Source organism: Lissotriton helveticus, chromosome 4_1 (genome assembly GCF_964261635.1).
Source record: "Lissotriton helveticus chromosome 4_1, aLisHel1.1, whole genome shotgun sequence".
Classification (NCBI taxonomy): domain Eukaryota; kingdom Metazoa; phylum Chordata; class Amphibia; order Caudata; family Salamandridae; genus Lissotriton; species Lissotriton helveticus.
In genome coordinates, this window is record NC_136063.1 from 617,374,474 (window position 1) to 617,392,297 (window position 17,824).

The following is a 17,824-nucleotide window of genomic DNA, read 5'->3' on the forward strand; positions in this document are numbered from 1 at the left end:
AGCCGTGCTGAAGAGAAAAGGGGACATCAAATTCAGCTAAGCGATGGCAAGGTATGGTCGCAGGATAAAATAGCACAGTGCAACAGAGTCATGAAGTGGGAAGACCCAGAAGCAAGGAGTCCACCCACCCCTGAGGGAAACCAAGAACCTGACACGGCACGAGCGTTAGAAGGAACCATGCAAGAAACCATCATTGCTGAGCGGAACAACGAAGAACAGCACGTCCCAGCAGAGTGGGATAATGAAAGATCAGCCTATCAAGCCACGCCTCGCAGCCCAGGTACTGAGGTGCAAGAAGCAGGACAGAGAGTAAAGGTGATGGTGGGAGGTTGCCCACCGACCAGCGGCCAGCGAATGGAAAGCAGCCCGATGAGAATGCGTACCAGGCTTGGCAGACTGATCAAGGCACCCAAGAGGTTTGAGGACTATGACCTGGGAACCAAGTGAGACTGTTATGTACTCATATCCACTGACTACTACGGTAGCCCATGGGCCGTGTCTTATATCATTCATTGGTTCTTAATTTGTGTGTGTAATGCCAAAGGGTGGAGATATGTGGCGACGGTCTCTAGTTGAGAGCTTGCGCCCGGTGCATGCCGGGAACGTGCGGCGGCCATGACAGTGGCCGCGAGTTGAGCGAGCAGCAAGTCGCATTCACGGCGCTCTGGAAATTAAATCTTCATAAACTACATACAGTGTCCGAGTATTCATTAGAAGTGAGCCGCTTTAGAACTGTTTGCTCTTTTTCTCTCACTTGTCTTTAGTCATTCTGAATTAAAGGGCATGCTGTCGATACTCTCACAACAATTTACAAGGCAATCTTCAGCTCAAAATAAACAATATATCACATACCAGCAATGTGGTTAACAGACGTCAGCAGGAAGGTTAACTGTTCAAAATATAGCCACACAACTCTTTGACCCACTGCCGAACCCAGCGCAGCCAGGTTCCCAGTAATCTGAAACTTTCAATTGACATTATTGTCAAAACCAGGTCCTGTAAACTGTGTGCGTCTGAGTTAATCACATCAAAATGGAGGCACGCATACCTACGTAGAACCGGTTGGTTCTCAGCATGAACGTGCACTCATAATCACCACACAGGAGTGGGTGGAGTGAGGAGTCGTCACAAAAGAGATGGTGGTACAATGTCGCTGAAGGTCTCCATGAGGAGGTAAACTGGCGCGTGCATTGTCAATCCTGTGCAAGACTTTTTTTTTTAAACTGTAACCATGAATCCGTTACTGTGGACACAACCGCACATAAATGGCATACTTTGATGAAAGGATGAAAACACTACTTGCTGCCAAACCTTGATAAAACAATCAAACACCTTGAATTCAGTTGTGATTCACTCAACATCAGTACATGTTTACTTCAGAAAATATTTTCTGTCAAAATAATAGAAGCTTTGTATGCTGATTTGTCGACCTCAGAGCGTTCTGTTAATGATTGCCCTCACTCAACACTTCCAGAGAATCAATGTACGGTGAAATTCATACCTGCCAGACAGCATCCAACAACAAAGAGGTCAGGTTTTTCCCCCCAATTAACACATTTAAAGTGCAAGTCCACAGAGTGCTTGACAACTTCTCACCGGGGCCCGGTCTTTGCCCCCGAATAATATATTTCAATAATAAACACTGGGGCCCAATCTATGTCCTCACTTGAAATATCATGGGGTGTGAATCCTCACATTGCCCAACACCATTAGGTGGTTAGCACATCACAACAGGGCTCGATTTTATGCCCCCGAACAAATATACACATTACATAGAGGCTGGTAGTATGCCCTTGATTAATGCTGCTGGATATGGCACACCTAGATCTGGGTTTTAGGGTGACCAAAGGTAGGGTCACTGGTGGGGTTTGGGTGCCAGGCAGCGTTACCCACATACTTTTAATTTTTGTAAAAAGTCTTTTACCTTGAGATTTCCTTGGCTTCTACTTTCTGTACCTGTCAAGTTACAATTTTCCAACATCCTTGAGCTTCACTTTTCTGTTTCTGTCAAGTTTCTGTTAGGTTATTTTCAGTTTCCTTGAAGCTGCACACGTGGATTCTTCTTCAAAACCATCGCCAAATGTAGTAAACAAACGTAAGTCCGGACTTCTAGCGTAGATTAGGTAGATTCCTTTATTTAAGTTGTTACACGAAGTTAAGAGGAAAACCCCACCAGGAGCAGCTGCCCCGCTGCTCAGCCCTTACCCAACTGACACTCACAGACATCCAACATTCCATTCATCCAACATTCCACACCACACACATTCTAGCTGAGCAGCAGGTAAACTTAAGTTACAACAGCCTCCCTTATCATGAACTGACACCTGCTCAGCGCCTCGATACCCTCACGGGTGATTTGCAGCACTTTATAAATATTTAATGGATTGATTGCTGCTCTTGTGGCTGTATATGCATGTACAATTAAAATAAATATAGTAGAAAAGACTATACCCAAAATTCAGACATGCCAAAATTGATATCATGTTATTCAATATAAAAAAGTAGAAGATATTAGGATAAAATGCACACTGCATACTAATTACGATATGTGTGTCCCCGTTATATTGGAGACGATATATATTCAACGAAATATTTTTGTGGTTGATAATTCCATTTTTTCAGCACATCCCTTGTAAACTTTGCTAAACCATGTTTTTTTTAATTTGTGTTCTGATGTTAAAAAGAACGCGTTAAAGTTTGTTTTGAATGCTACAAAGCAAACTATCCGTAACGTCCTCTTTTAGAGTTGACAGCTGGCTGTGTTTCAAATGTGTCTGGGATCCTGTTCGCTGTCACAGACCATGGCCGGAAGGATTTAGGCGGTCTTGTTGATTTAATGGCTCTAAAAACACAGCAGCTAAAACAGCGTAGCTAGGTAGCTTCTCACTAACACACCTGTTTGAGAACGTGTCACTCTCAGCAAAAGCGTTTATAAAAGGTATTCAATAGAAGCAAAAACAGTCATCAAAAAAGTAATCCTTCCATTTGGCGATTTTTACTACATTTACGGGAGATAACTTTATTTCTTAACGAAATTATAAGCGTAAGAGAAGTCCACTCACGTGTGGCCTTCATTTCTTCGTTACAGTGTAGCAACACTGACCTCTGGCGAGTAAACTATGTAGTACAACATACTAGCAATGTTCAAAGGCTTCCTCTCCACGGCATACAACTGTAAATGTCTGCACGCTGCATGCAGTCTTTTCTCGACAAAAATGTCTCTGCTATAGAAGAGATTTGAGTTCCTTTTTAAAGGCTGAATGACATCACGTCACGCACAGAGCAAGCATTATAGACTTCCGTATCTTTGTTCCACTGGAGAATAATTCTTCATACACCGCTCTTACTTGAATATGGGGTGCTCAAAGAAAATGAGGCTGTTCCAAGAAAGAGGGTTCTGCATTTCGTGAACTCCGCTGGGCACCAGAAATATTCACTTTGTTAGTTGTGCACGTATATGTGGAGTTATGCAGGGCCTTGTGAGCGACGCGTCGTCTTATAGTGAGCTCTGGCTTGGAAGTCTTTGAAGAGTTAGAAGGCGAGGACACTCATTTATTGACCACTAACAAAGTGGGCGGCTGAGTGGAGCACAAATTCTGGGGAGGGGGCACATGAACTTTTGGGAGTCTAATAGTGAGAAGAGAGTTTCCATAATCAAGTCTGGCGAGAACAAGCACTTGGGATACAGACTTAAAGCATTTCCAGAGTATAAACTGCCTGAACTTTATTCCATCCCCTTTCAGTGCTGGCTCAAAAACGAGCGATGGGAAGTAACCTTTAATTCTGGACACATTATCATCAAGCGCTGCGAACTTGGATGGTGGGCGCACAATAGCAGCCCTAGTTTCTGCGTGCACAAGGAAGAGAATATGTATTTAGCTCTCCTAGCTCACAGACTGTGCCAGAACTGGGAAACAGGGTGATGGACAAATCAGCCGTAGCATCCTTCTGCTTCCGGTGGAAATTGATTCTACTCTCTGCTGCTGTAAGAACTAGAAATAAACCAGCCCTCGAAATCCTTCTTTATCATTCATTGGGTTGCTCTTATATATTTAAAACGTACACGGTCTGTGAAGATTGTGTTATACTGTTTAAATTACAATCACTTTCACGGTGTTGTCCTACTGTTCACATGGATTAAACCCAGATCAGTTGACTGGGGGTGAGTGCTTGCAATGTTCAACACCCCGTCCATCATCCCCTTTGGTTTTGCTACTGTTTACATGAGCATATCGTTTCTTTCGTGAAACAGTCAGTCACATTGCGTGTCACAGAGATATTGTCTAAACTTATAACCATGTACGTGCAATGTTTTAAAATCTGAAACATGTTTATTACTTAACAACCAAACAAAGCGTCATATTTTTTATTTATGTGTAGGCAGGCAGCCACAATGCAGCAAGCACTGTAGTGGAAGTACAAAACAGCGTCTTACCACAAGCTAATATATGTTTTAATAAAGTGGGACAAATAAAACACCAGTAGGTAAAGAATAGTACAGAAATATAAAGAGAAAGCTTGGGGGACTATTCTTTTGGATTACACAATTATAGCATTATTTTTGATACGAGGAGGAGCTGGTTTTACTGTGATCAGAGAGCAGCAAAGTTATTTCTTTCAGAAATTAAATAACATTGTCTGACCAAATCTGTACTAATTCAAAAAATTAAAATATGCTATAATGAATTACCTGTGAATGTAGTGATTTGTAAGGTGGAGACACATGTTTATACAAATATATATTTTTGATGTATTGTATCAATCTCTACATTTTATTCACAATGCAGTACAGCAGCACAGATGCTATGCAGTGTGGCTATAACTAATTTTGAAAAGTGGTAGGATTCAGTCAGACCTAATGCACTTTTGTTTAAATGAAGTTGATTAGTGCTGGATGCTTCATATTCCTTTTTTAATTATTATTTTTAACCGTGCTGCACAGCAGCCACACTGCTATACAGCTTAGTCCACCACATCAATGGCAATGACAGCAATGTCCATGTTTTAAAGCATAAACAAATGGCAATGGCAGAGCCAATATTTTCCAAGGTGAGACCTATTAGCTTTGCCAATGCTTGTTAAGTCTCAGCACAACACGCATGCGATTCTGAGCAAATCAGTTAGTCTCCGCTTCTATTAAATTTTTTGTTGTTTATATTTGGCCCACAAATCCGAACACTTACAGAGAGCAATTGCTCTCTTGTCTATGTCTTAGTAAAAACACGTTTGGAAGCAGATAACAGCTGTTGTCACAATAAAAGCAGATAACATCCATTGTACTGATAAATATCCTTTTCCAAGGAGAATGGTGCTTCTTTGAAGTGTGTGTGGCAGAGTGAAACATACCTACAAATGACAGTAGGTTTAACAAGGATGACAGGGTAAAAGAAAACAAGTATTATAAATGCAATGGGTGTCAAATTTTTTTGATTTAGAGCTATTGGCATAGCTCAACAGCTACGGGACAGAAATTGCCACTTTGCAGGTGCCGAACGGAGCATTGCTCCGTGAAATGGCCTGAAAGCCTAAAGCGATGTTGATAACCTACAAAATAAAAAGGCAGATCAGGATGACCAGGAGGAACCACGGACGTATTGGGATGGCCAACCCAAGCAAACAATGAGTGAAATCGCATGGGCGTGACCCAAACATGCGAAGGCGGGAGAATCAGACCCAATGCACCAATAAAAACCCCATATTTCTAAATGGCACAACAACGAACAAATGGCTATTCATGGGCATTCCAAAAGCCGATAGAGGAAATAACAATAGATCTTGTAGACAGCGCATGTGTGCTGCCTAGGCTCGACCAAAAAAAAGTAGTACCTCAAGCACAGTGTAATCAGTGGAAAGACAGCAATCAAGCTGAAGCAATCAGTACCTGGTTCATGCTACAGTCGAAAGAAGAGGAAGTGAAGCCAGCATGCACTGACCAATTAGAAGGCAGCAAATAAGAATGACCATGAAGCCAATAAATAGTGAGCAATGGGTGGGCTGCAAGCCCCTTGTCGTATACAATATCTCTTGTAAGCAAGAGAACATGCAGCGCTTACGGTGTCTCAGCCAAGACCTAAAAATGATGTGCCAAACTCCTCTTTTGGAGGCTACTCATTTGAGTACAAAACTATTAATTAATTTTAAATTGGTAATATTTCAGCAAATGGAGTCTTACCCATATGAAAATAACTACTCCCACGTATTAAGATGCAAGACTAAAAAACCTTCTTTAGGCCTCATTTAAAGGCAGAACTCCCGCCCACCAAAATCTTGGTTCCCTTCATTAATTTAGAATAAGGGGAATCACTTGGTTTCTGATGGCAGACACTCAGCTGGTCCCACCGTCAGAGACCGTTGAGCCATTGAGCCGGTGGCCTACCTACCAGTAGACAATCAGAATGTAGAGGCCATAGTACTATCCTATTTTGTGCAGGGTCACCTAGACTGAGTTTTACTGGCCATGGTTCACTACCCATGAGAAACCTGGGCAGAAAACACACACTGGCATTGACATACCGAGAAAATCCGTGCAAGTCAGTCGATTTATTGTGTGTTTTTTTATAGTCTGGAACAAACTCCCCTTTTTGGAGTGTGTTTAAAAAATAATAATAATGCTGAGCTTGCCAATCATGCAAATGAGATTAGGATAGATGCACTGCAAGTTCACGAAATGTTTTTTGATCAGACTACAATGTTATTCGAGTAGTTTTGAGGTGCTCAGCCAGGTGGCGTCGAGTGCCCAACGGCGTCAATAGATACAAATTGAAGAAAGTGAAACTAGAGGGTCTCTAGTTTCATCCCTTAGCTGGCACACACATGATTGTCTTGTAAAGGAAAGACTTCCAATCAATACATTTCTTTGAATGTCTTTATATTACACTTCATATTTTGACTTCAAAGTTCCAAAATTTGAATTATCATGTATTCAAGTTCATGCTGTACAGTTTTCACTTAGGCAATGTCTTTACAACGTATCCAATGCATTTCGGGCATTAACATCATGCCCTTCGTCAGGGAATAGACACTATGAAACAATGAAATAATCAGCTGTTAGTGTGACTCCTAACAGTGTTACTAGGTAATAAGGTAAGTGCAAACAAAACAATATGCTTTATCAAACAACAAAAATATGACTCTTAATTTCTGCTGTGCATATTAATGTGAGCAAAAAAAGGGTGGTGCGCGACTGTGAACATGATACAGTACGTGTGGAAACAATTAAAAGCAAACGAGTGATAAATGGTAAAGTTCCGTATCACTTACATGCCTGTCATGAAGGGTAAATCAGTTCTGAAAGAGAATGATAAAGAGACGCGGTCAAGGCGTGCTGCGGGGATATGGGAATGTGATGTGTCGAATTCGAAAGTATCAAAGGTCCGTAACTGACCTGAAGGTTGGTGAGGAGGTGTAGCGGTTCGTTAGTTCGTCTTCAAAAAACGCCGGTGCAAGAAAACCTGCCCGCGTTTAGATGATTTGAAAATGTCCGATCACGTGACACGTGAATAACACTGAGGAAAGACTATGCGGTTCCGTTTTGACGTCAAAATAGTGTATGCCTGGATGTGAAAATAATGGATCCGTGAGACAGAACTAGATCGTGGGATAAACCCAAATCTGAGATGAGTAAAGATTCAATCGAGACCAGAAATGGTCCTGCTAAAAAAGTTAATGAAATAATAAAAAAATGAAAAAGATGTTAGTGTTTTTACGCGCATGGGTCTGGAATCGAACTGGGTGCGTGTGGGATAGGGTGTTCAAGGGCTAATGATGTGAGCTGTTGAAAAGGTTGTGGGAACTGAATGAAGATAAGGGGATAAGGTGCTGGTATGATGAGGTAGTGTCAATTGTGGGTGGTGAAAACACACAGTAGTCACAAGTTACAGTACGCGGAGCAAATATTTAAAGGTAGCAAGACAGTTCAATTCTATCATTAAGACCCAACGGTTTTTGGGTCGATAACTTCTGAATCCAAAAGTTCTCTCTTCTCAAGAGTTTTTTGTTGTTATCAGTGCCCTCCATTTTTTGTACAGTTTCCAGGACAATGTATTTGATTTGCGAAACGTTGTGATATTCTTCAACGTAGTGTGAAGATAATGCTGACTTTACATTTTTTAGTCGGATGTTAGACCTATGTTCCGTAAGACGCACTTTGATGCGTCGCTCTGTCTTTCCGACGTACATTTTGCCACAAGGACATTTTATTCCGTAGATCAGATTGCTGGTATCACAGGTGGCATTTACTCTTAGTTTTATTGCGTTTCCTTTCATCGGGTGGTGAATGATATTCCCTTTAATTATGCTGTTGCAATTTCCGCAATTGAAGCAAGGTTTAGTTCCAGAAAATGTTGCTGGCTTCGTGGATTTGTGTTGCAGGATTTCCCCCAAGTTTTTCGCCCTTGTGTATGCAAAGAGGGGTGGTTGCTTGAAAGTTTGTTTGAAATCAGGTTCAATGTTTAATATAGACCAATGTCTTAGAATCGCTTGTTTGTATTTATTGCTGACAGTTGAGTATTTGGAGACTACCACTGTCCGTGTCTGCTCAGGTTTTGTTTTGGGAGTTAAGAGATCCTGTCTGTCCAATTGTACAATCCTTGCTTTAGTTTCCTCAATTAATGTTTGTGGATAACCTCTGTTGATAAATTTGTTAGACACTTCTTTCAGACTTGTTTTGAGGGTTGCAACATTCGAGGTAATTCTTTTTACTCTGGCCATCTGTGAGAATGGCAAGTTCCTTATCAGGTTAGGTTCATGGAAACTCGAGTGTAGGAGCATGTTGTTTCTATCAGTCGGTTTGACAAATAGTTCTGTGGTAAAGCCATGTTGGGTTAATGATATTTTCACATCCAGAAAATTAACTGAGGTGTTTGATATGTTCCAAGTTAATTGAATTCGTGGATCAATTTCATTGAACTTCATGAGTTCAGAGCGTAGCGACTCTTCTGAGTTGTTCCAAATAATGAAATAATCATCGATATATCGGATTATCAATCTCAAATTGTCTGTCCAGGCTGTTTTTGTCAAGATGTGTTGATGTTCGTACCACTGCATAAAGATATTCGCATACACGGGTGCGGCCGAATTGCCCATTGCCATCCCGGTGAGTTGTTGGTACCATTTATCTTTGACTTTAAAGTAGCTGTGATGTAGGATAAAGCACATTAATTCCATTAGGAATACTAGTAAGTCTTGGTCCAGATCTGTGTTTACAAGAGCTGATTCCATAGCTTCAATCCCCATGCTATGGGGTATACTCGTGTATAGGCTGCATACGTCAGCTGTACATAAAATCACTCTCTCTTTGGGTTGAATGGTTGTTGTTGCATTTTTAATAAAAATTGTGAAGTATCCTTAATGTAGGTTTGCATAGCTTGCACTGATGGTTGCAGATATCTATCAATTAGCTGTCCGATCGGTTCATGTAGGCTGCCTCGTGTGGAGACGATTGGCCTCATTGGTGGGTCCCTGATGTTTTTATGGATTTTGGCACCATTCGTAACGATGGGCTTCTGGGATTGGTGGTGGTTAAAAAGTTTTTTGTTCTTTCAGTGATGACTCCCTTGGTGTGGGCTTCATTAATGATAGACTCTAGAGTTTTTGAGTATTCCATCGTTGGGTTTTGGTGTAGTAAGCAATAAGTATTAGTATCAGAAACATGATCCAGGACTTTGTTGTCATACATGGTGGTGTTCATGATCACCATGGCTCCTCCCTTATCCGCTTTGGTGAATATAATTTGATCATTGGCTGCCAATTTGAGCAACGTGTCGTGGTCTTTTTGTGTCATATTCCTTTTTTTTGGTTTGCTGTAACTGATCTTATTGAGGTCTTGTTTGACCATTGTTTCAAATAGGTCCAATGTCTTGTGGCTTATTGGCGCTTGGAAGGTACTATGGGGACGTAATCCCAAGCTTGCCAATCACACATGACACCTGCTTGGCATTAATATGTGCCTTCAGCGCATCTGCCACACTGACGGATGTTGGACATGTGTGTATTTATCTTATTAAATCAATTCACCCTTTTATTAAAAAATATATGATGCCATACATGACTAAAGCATATCCTTCTCTTCACATTTCTTTAACTGGCCAGTTTCATGTCAGCTTTAACAAAAACAGTAGGATTAACCCCAACCTCATTTGGTTATTTTACCGCAGCATGTGCCACTGTTCCTATTGCAGCAGCATAGCACACATTGTCATGAGGATAAATGCCCTCTTTTATGAAGATATGAGATTTGTTCCTTAGTTGAAGACTAAAGTCTTTGGGAAACTGACCCTGGAGAAGGTTGAAGGACAGCTCATTCCACTAGTTTGGCTGTCATGCTCCTCACAGGCACCACCACCTCTTAGAACCTGGTGGCACGATTCACCATAACCAATATATACTTGTTGCCTGAAGCAAGAGAGCAAGGGTAAAAAAAAGTACAATGATTTCTATCCCCACCCTCTTAAACAGCATGCTGACCACTGGTAAAAGTACCAATGGTGCTTTGGTCTGGGCTCTAGATTTGCCACTCACTTGCCAAGTAGAGCAGGTTCTGCCAAATGCCACAACATTCAGGTTCATCCCCGGCCAGTAGAACAAAGGTTCTGATGAGTCCTTAGTCTTCCTAATGCCCATGTGCCCCTCAAAAGGTAACTCATGGGCAAGCAGCAGCAGGAAATTCCTGTGTGCTTGCAGAGCTACCAACCGTTTGTGGGCTTCAGGTCTTGGATCAACAGTCACACTGTACAGTAGCCCATCCTCCCAATAGGCCTGCCATTTATAGGCCCATGACTCTTCCTGTTCACTAGGGAACTCCCCTCAAGTAGGTCCCCCATCAGATAACTCATACAGCTCTTGCAGTGACCTCTATTCCAACAGTCTGTCTCATCATCCTCTCTGTCTGGTGCTTGGGTGATGGACACCAGGTAATTGCAGAGCAGACACAGCATCCTGCTTCCCTGGCATACCTTCATTGACCTTGGCCATACTGCTTTTGACTTCTATTCAACTCTGGCAAGCATATACTCCATGACACCCCTACCAGCTACCAGACCATTACTAATGGTACCATGGAGAATTTCCTCAGGTAGGTTTAAGATACTCCCTCCCAACAATAATCATTTTGACAGGAAGTCAAAGACAAAACCCTGGTATTTGGGTGAATGTGTTTAAGAGCATCTGTATCCTTTCACTAGATGTCCATAACAACTAGGTTGAGTGCCATTGAGACCTCCTTGATACACATACAGATGGATGGCATGCCGTCTATTAGATATGCAGCTGGCACGGGGTCCTTAACTGGAAAATCATTCTTAACGCCCTTCTCTGGGACACCTAAACTAAGTTAACACCTTGTACGGAGCAAGTGTTTTTCCCCGCCATTCTCCTTCTGGATCTGACTAGAATACGGGTCCCTTTAAGCTTCTGTCCCAGTCAGGACCCTAAGCAACCATTCTGTTCTTTCCCTTTCAGTTTGGAACCTTCTTTTGAAAACTGCCCGCCCCTTATTACAGGTCTGTGCTGCACCAGCAGCCAACACGTAAAGCTTTTCTGGCTCCCTCTCCATGACATCAGGCAACTACTGCCTTAGTGGGTTAGAGCAGTCTTCCTTAAGTCGCTCTGCAATAATTATTTAATCTTTCACTTCAATCCCTCTCACATATGCATTCCAGCCTTACGCTATGTCAAGAGCCCAATTCTCTAATAGAACTCCATTGATTTTTTGGTGTCATCATAGATCCTCCAAAGGTAATGGGCTGGCTTCAACCCAAACCACCTAATCAGGGGTCTTGGAATCTTTTAAACTCATAAATCAGTTTATCATGCTCAGGCATTTGAACCACCCTCCTCCATCACATCTGTTTTGCTTGCCTCTGCACATTTTCTCAAAGTGAAATATACCTAGATTATTGTATTGCCAGGTGATCTTAGTCACACCCAATAGATTTCCTTTGGTCCGTAACCGTACAGACGTATTATTTGGAGTGGGGAAATTGAACAGGTGTCCTATGAATCTCGCCTATAACTTACCCAGGAATGATCCAAGTAAAGAACAGACAAAACAGCCAATAGGTTATATTTTTGGGGTTCTTCTGCCATGTAATACGTTTTATTGTTGCTTTTAACTGTTTCACCACATGCTCTTTTTATTGCAGAGGGATCCTTGTTGCAATAGAATGGTTACTACTACTGAGATCCTATGCACTGATCACCTCACAAGAGTTATCTAGGATAATTCATGTTATGTAGACTCTGATTGTTGCACATGGGGCATGTAATGAGTTCTTTTTTGACACATATTTGAGGTTATAATGGAATGATAATAATACAAAACCATCTCTATCTGGAATTAAGGTGAGACAAACATGTTTACAGAAATTAGGCAAGTGCACCATGATGTTACAATAATTGTCAGGTGGACCACAAATACTCATTAGGCCACTTGGTCAAAATTTTAATAGACATGCATCATTGACTTTGACTATGCGCCCATTAGCTTTTATTTCTATGCTTTCTATGCTTATTTGGTATTGGTTTAGACTGTAGAAATATGCAGGAATGATCACATTTATTTTCTTACATTATTGAGTCCAAAATTATTTTGCCCTCTTGGGCGTTATGTATAATTAAACCAAGAAGTTACATTTTTAACTTCAACAATAATAACTTTTATCAGGCCATTTTCTTTAATTTACACATCGATACAATGCATTTCCCTTTGATACCTATGAAGCACATTAACAAAGGACATTTTTACTTTCATTTTATTTTATTTTACATCATATGTAAATGGGAACGTTATGATTGTAATGTATGAAGAATGTATTTGTTTTGAGATGTTACAAAAGAGATGCATATGGGGTTGCCTGGATTTGGAGTTACGTTATCCGGAACAAGCGCACTTTCAATATTGTGCCTTTGTCTTCTCTAATGTTGAGTTCCTTTTTTGTTGTTGATAAAATGGCTTAACTTGAAATAGTAACAGAATTAATGCTCTGACCCCATTACAAAGCTTCCTGTGGGAACTGAAACATGATGGTTTGCTATCTGCATGTGGTGAGGTCGAGGAGACCACCGCGGTCGAAGACCGGAAGTGGAGACTGTCGGGCGGGGACACCCATGACCGCCCGGAAGTAGCTGCCGGTCTAGTTGTTCGTGTGAATAGGCAGGCGGAGAAAGCGAGGACGGACAATAAAAGAACGGCACACACAGAGTCCCGGCGGCGTCTACAGGAAGCGATTCCATGTTGCCCGGAGGAAGATGAGGAGCCCTGCAGTGTAGGAGAGGAGCAGAGATCGGAGGAGCCCAGCGGAGAAGGAGAGGAACAGAAATCGGAGGAGCCCAGCGGAGCAGGAGAGGAACAGAGATTGGAGGAGCCCAGCAGAACAGTAGAGGAGCAGATATCGGAGGAGCCCAGCAGTCCCGGCAGGAAACAGCATTTGGAGGAGCCCAGCAGTCACGGCAAGGAGCAGCGTCCGGAGGAGCCCAGCAGTCCCGGAGGAGGTGCGGACCAGAACCCGTGGGAGTACACCCCAAGATTGTACAAGGCGCTCACGCCCGGCGGTCCCAGGAAGGGAGAAAACGCCCCGGGTCCGGACGCCACGGCCCTGTGGACGGGCCGTGGCCCAAGGCAAGTACCATTGAGGGGTGCTTTCTAGTGGGGGTGGTGGGGGTGATAACTGGGTGATTCACGCCGGCCTCCTTCCCACACACTCCCTACCTTCCCTTATATCCCCACTATCTATGGTGACGGTAGCACGTAGCATTTCAGGAGAAAAAGCAGTTTGACTGATCCCGACCTTTTTTCTTTTAACTTCCGGGGAGAGCCAACGGGGAACAGACCAACGCCAGGAAGACGGTACCCCACGAACAGACCAGCCACCCCGGAAAGCGTCAGACGCATCACCTGTTCTTGTACATAGTTATAATTTCATGCACTGTATAATCGAGAAAAGAGAGTTGTCCTTAATCAGAAAAGAGAACAAACGTTCCCAATAAAGACGCTCTAAACTGATACCCCGCAAGACTAGTGACTCATTGTAACGACCACTCGGACATTCTTACACTGCACTTTGACAAATAATGTGTTTAGGGGGACTTGCCCACATGCTTGGAGCTTGGAAAAATCTTCACATCACATTGCATCCACGTCCTTTGGGGTACCCAACTTTATGCTGTGGTGTACCTTGCTGTATATATATGTATAATCTGTGTTTCCCATGTTAATTTCCATAGGAATTTTAGACACTTGTGCAGCCCGAACCGCGGAGCATGCTTTTTGTTATTTGGTGTAAATCTGTTGAGTAGTTATAGAGTTATCAAAAGAAAACCAAATTTGTATATCTAGAGGTGCGAACCCTTCACAAATCCTCCCAATATCGTGCAGAGATCTGATTGACTGCCAACACGGTTCACTGACAAAATATCTACTTCCAAAATATTGCAATACAAAAATATTGTGTAATAAATATTGATGTCATTGTCATGCTATACTTATCATGTAAATTACAAAAATATTGAAAACAAATAATTTTGTCACTAATAACTAATGTCTAGAATATTAGGTTTTAAAATATATATAAACCTAAATAGTAAACATTAAATATGTTAAATAATAACACTAATGTAGCAAAAATGAAATACATGTCATTTAAAAAAAAATAACAGTTATAATTATTTTCAAAAAGTAAAGCACACATATGGTAGTATTTCTATTTACATATATCTAATTAAAAATATTAAACAAATCATTTTAATTTATATTATAATGTAATATTCTCTTACTTTAATAATATTATATATATGCATATATAATAACATAAAATATTTATAACACACACCATTTTAATTACACATAAAACATGTAACAACATAACAAATGACAATTCACTAAAGATATATTATATATTAAAAACATTAATAATAATAAATATTATAATTTTAAATGAACAAAAATATAATCATATACATTTAAACAATATAAAATAAACTATAAAATGTTACAATCAATACACATTCTATTCCAACTACAATTTATACAAAAGTAGGCAACGTGTTATACTCAGGAGGGGTAAAGGTTACTAGTCACTCTCCACAGTGCAACAATAGGGAAACTGTTGGATTACACAGGAATAAAATGTACTATTCCCACTCCAGTCAGTGCCACAGTAGGGGAAGTGTTGGACTGTAGAGAGGTTCCAATTTACTATTCCCACTACAGTCAGTGCAACAGTAGGGCAAGTTTTGGGTTGGAGAGGGGTTAAAATGTACTAGTCCCACTCCAGTCGGTGCAACAGTAGAGAAGGTGTTGGAAGGTGGAAAGGTAAAACTTATGATTCCCACTCCAGTGAGTGCAACAGTAGGGAACGTTTTGGATAGTGAAGAGAGTAAAATTTACTATTCCTACTCCAGTCAGTGCAACAGTAGGGAAAGTGTTGGATTGTGGAGGGGTAAAATGTACTATTCCCACTCCAGTCAGTGCAACAGTAGGGAATGTGTTGGATTGCGGAGGAGTAAAAATTTGCAATTCCCAGAGCAACATTAAAAAAAGACTAATTAACTTGAAAAAAAATATATATTTTAAAAAACTTTCTAAATAACAAACAATATAAATAATTTTTAATATATTTTTAAATACATTTAGTATTTATTACAATGTGTAAAACATATAATAAATAACTACAAAATGTATTATAATTAAAATACCAAACTATATTCTCCAATTAATATTAACCAATAAATACAATATTTTTTTACATTTGAAAAGAATAACAAAATTAACACATAAAATAATAAATAACATATTAATGAAAATTAATTAACTATTTTAAATGTATTATTACTTAAATCACTTTCTACCCTACATTTCTACAAAGTACAAAACACATATCTAAAATTAAATATTTAAATGGTATTATTTACACATGTTACATAATTAAATGATTATTAAGTAGTAGTAATACATATTTTTCCAATTTTGCATCATAATCATAAAAGATCAAAAGATATGAACCACATAAATATGCTAAAAACATTAAGATATACAGTACCCCATATTGCGCTCAGATCACACTTTCTATAAACATTAGGTACAATTTAGAGGAAAACAAGCCAACCTATCTAGCGAATCATTGTAAACTAGGCGGACATCATTTGATTCAAATATAAAACTCCTCTTAGATAGGCATTATCTGCTAGCATCACCGCATGATCAGTTAATAGCTGTAAATGTAAAAAGGTAGGTCGAAATTACAGAATAAAACCAGATGTATCAGGGTTTGGGGAGAGCAACCATCACACGGACCAGCTAAAAGTGCATGGGGGTCATACTGACCCAGGGGGAAACAGATCATTGTACGTATAGAACCCAAACAACATTTTGTAAGCAATCATCTGTCCCATGGGTGTCTAACAGCTGTAAGGTATGGTTTGATACCAGTTACAGTTTTCAGGAGCAAGAAGGACCTATTGGTGTGTTTCTCTATTGCTCTGGCTTCCATCCCATTCTTCAGTTTGTTTAAAAATTGTTTCCTGAGGAGGCTCCAATCTCATTTTTTGAGAAACTGTGGCCTATTAAAAAGGTTCATACAATCTAGGGAGCGGGCAACAGTTTTAATATAATTTAACCACAGTATCTTGTCGCCATACATACACCCGAAACAAACCTCAATCACACTCTTGTGAAACTTCAGTCTCTCGTCATACCATACTGAGATCCAAAATAACAATGTGGCCAATTTAACTTGATCCTCCACATAATCCAAACCCAGTTCTTCATGAATAATAAAGGATGCACTATTTATACCCAGGCCCAATAATTTTCTACAGAATTGGTCCTCTTCCTGCTCTGTCACCTTGCAGTTAGGGTACCCCCAAATTGCCGTACCTTATGTCAATACTGGGAGAAATTTAATTCTATAGATTTGAAGTAGGGGCAGAATGGGTTTATTGCCTATCGACGAGTAAAATCTAAACAGAGCGCTACAAGCTTGTCTAAATTTAGTGCATTGGTTAGATATACAGAAAAGCCAATTGTTCTGATGGCCAAATGACACTCCCTAATATGGAAAAGTAGAGACCATAGTAATTGTTCACCCCTTTATATCAATAGGTCTAGTTTTTGAAGCCTTCCTCCCGCAAACCATATATGGAGGCTTCGAGATGTTTGTGTCCAAATTCAAGTCATCCATAAAATTGACAAACAGGTCAACCCCTTTGTTAATCAGGCAAGTGTTTAAGCTATTCATGTTTAATAGAAATAAAATTGGCACCATCACACAGCCCTGCTTTACGCCTGTGGGAGATTAAATGATTGGGTGCACTCCCCCTCCATACCATATCTGACACAGGCATTTAGGTCCATGTGTAGGGCTCTAAGAAAATTGACCAAAAGCGAAGGTAGTTCTAATACACACAGAGTGCCCCAGAGCTTTGACCTGTTTACCCGTTCAAAGACTCTACAGAGGTCCATGAATGCAAGAAAAATTGACTCCTATTTCGCCACTACATATTTACCTATCAAAAGGTTAAGGTTCATACATTGTTCCAATGTGCCCACCATTTCTCTAAATCCGTATAAGACAGGGTAAACAATGTCATTGGCATAAGCCCAAGATTCCACAAGCTTTAAGATAGTATGACCTATCACCTTCACAACTGAATTTAACAGGGTAATTGGTCTATAACAGGTAGGATTCTGCCTATTCCCCTTTTTAAAGACTGGAACTATGTAGCATATATCCAAGATGGGGGTAAGCTTATCTGGGTCTCAACATTAAGTACATTAGTCAAAACAGAGGCCCAGAGTTTTCGTTCTGCCTTATGTAAATCCATAGGTATC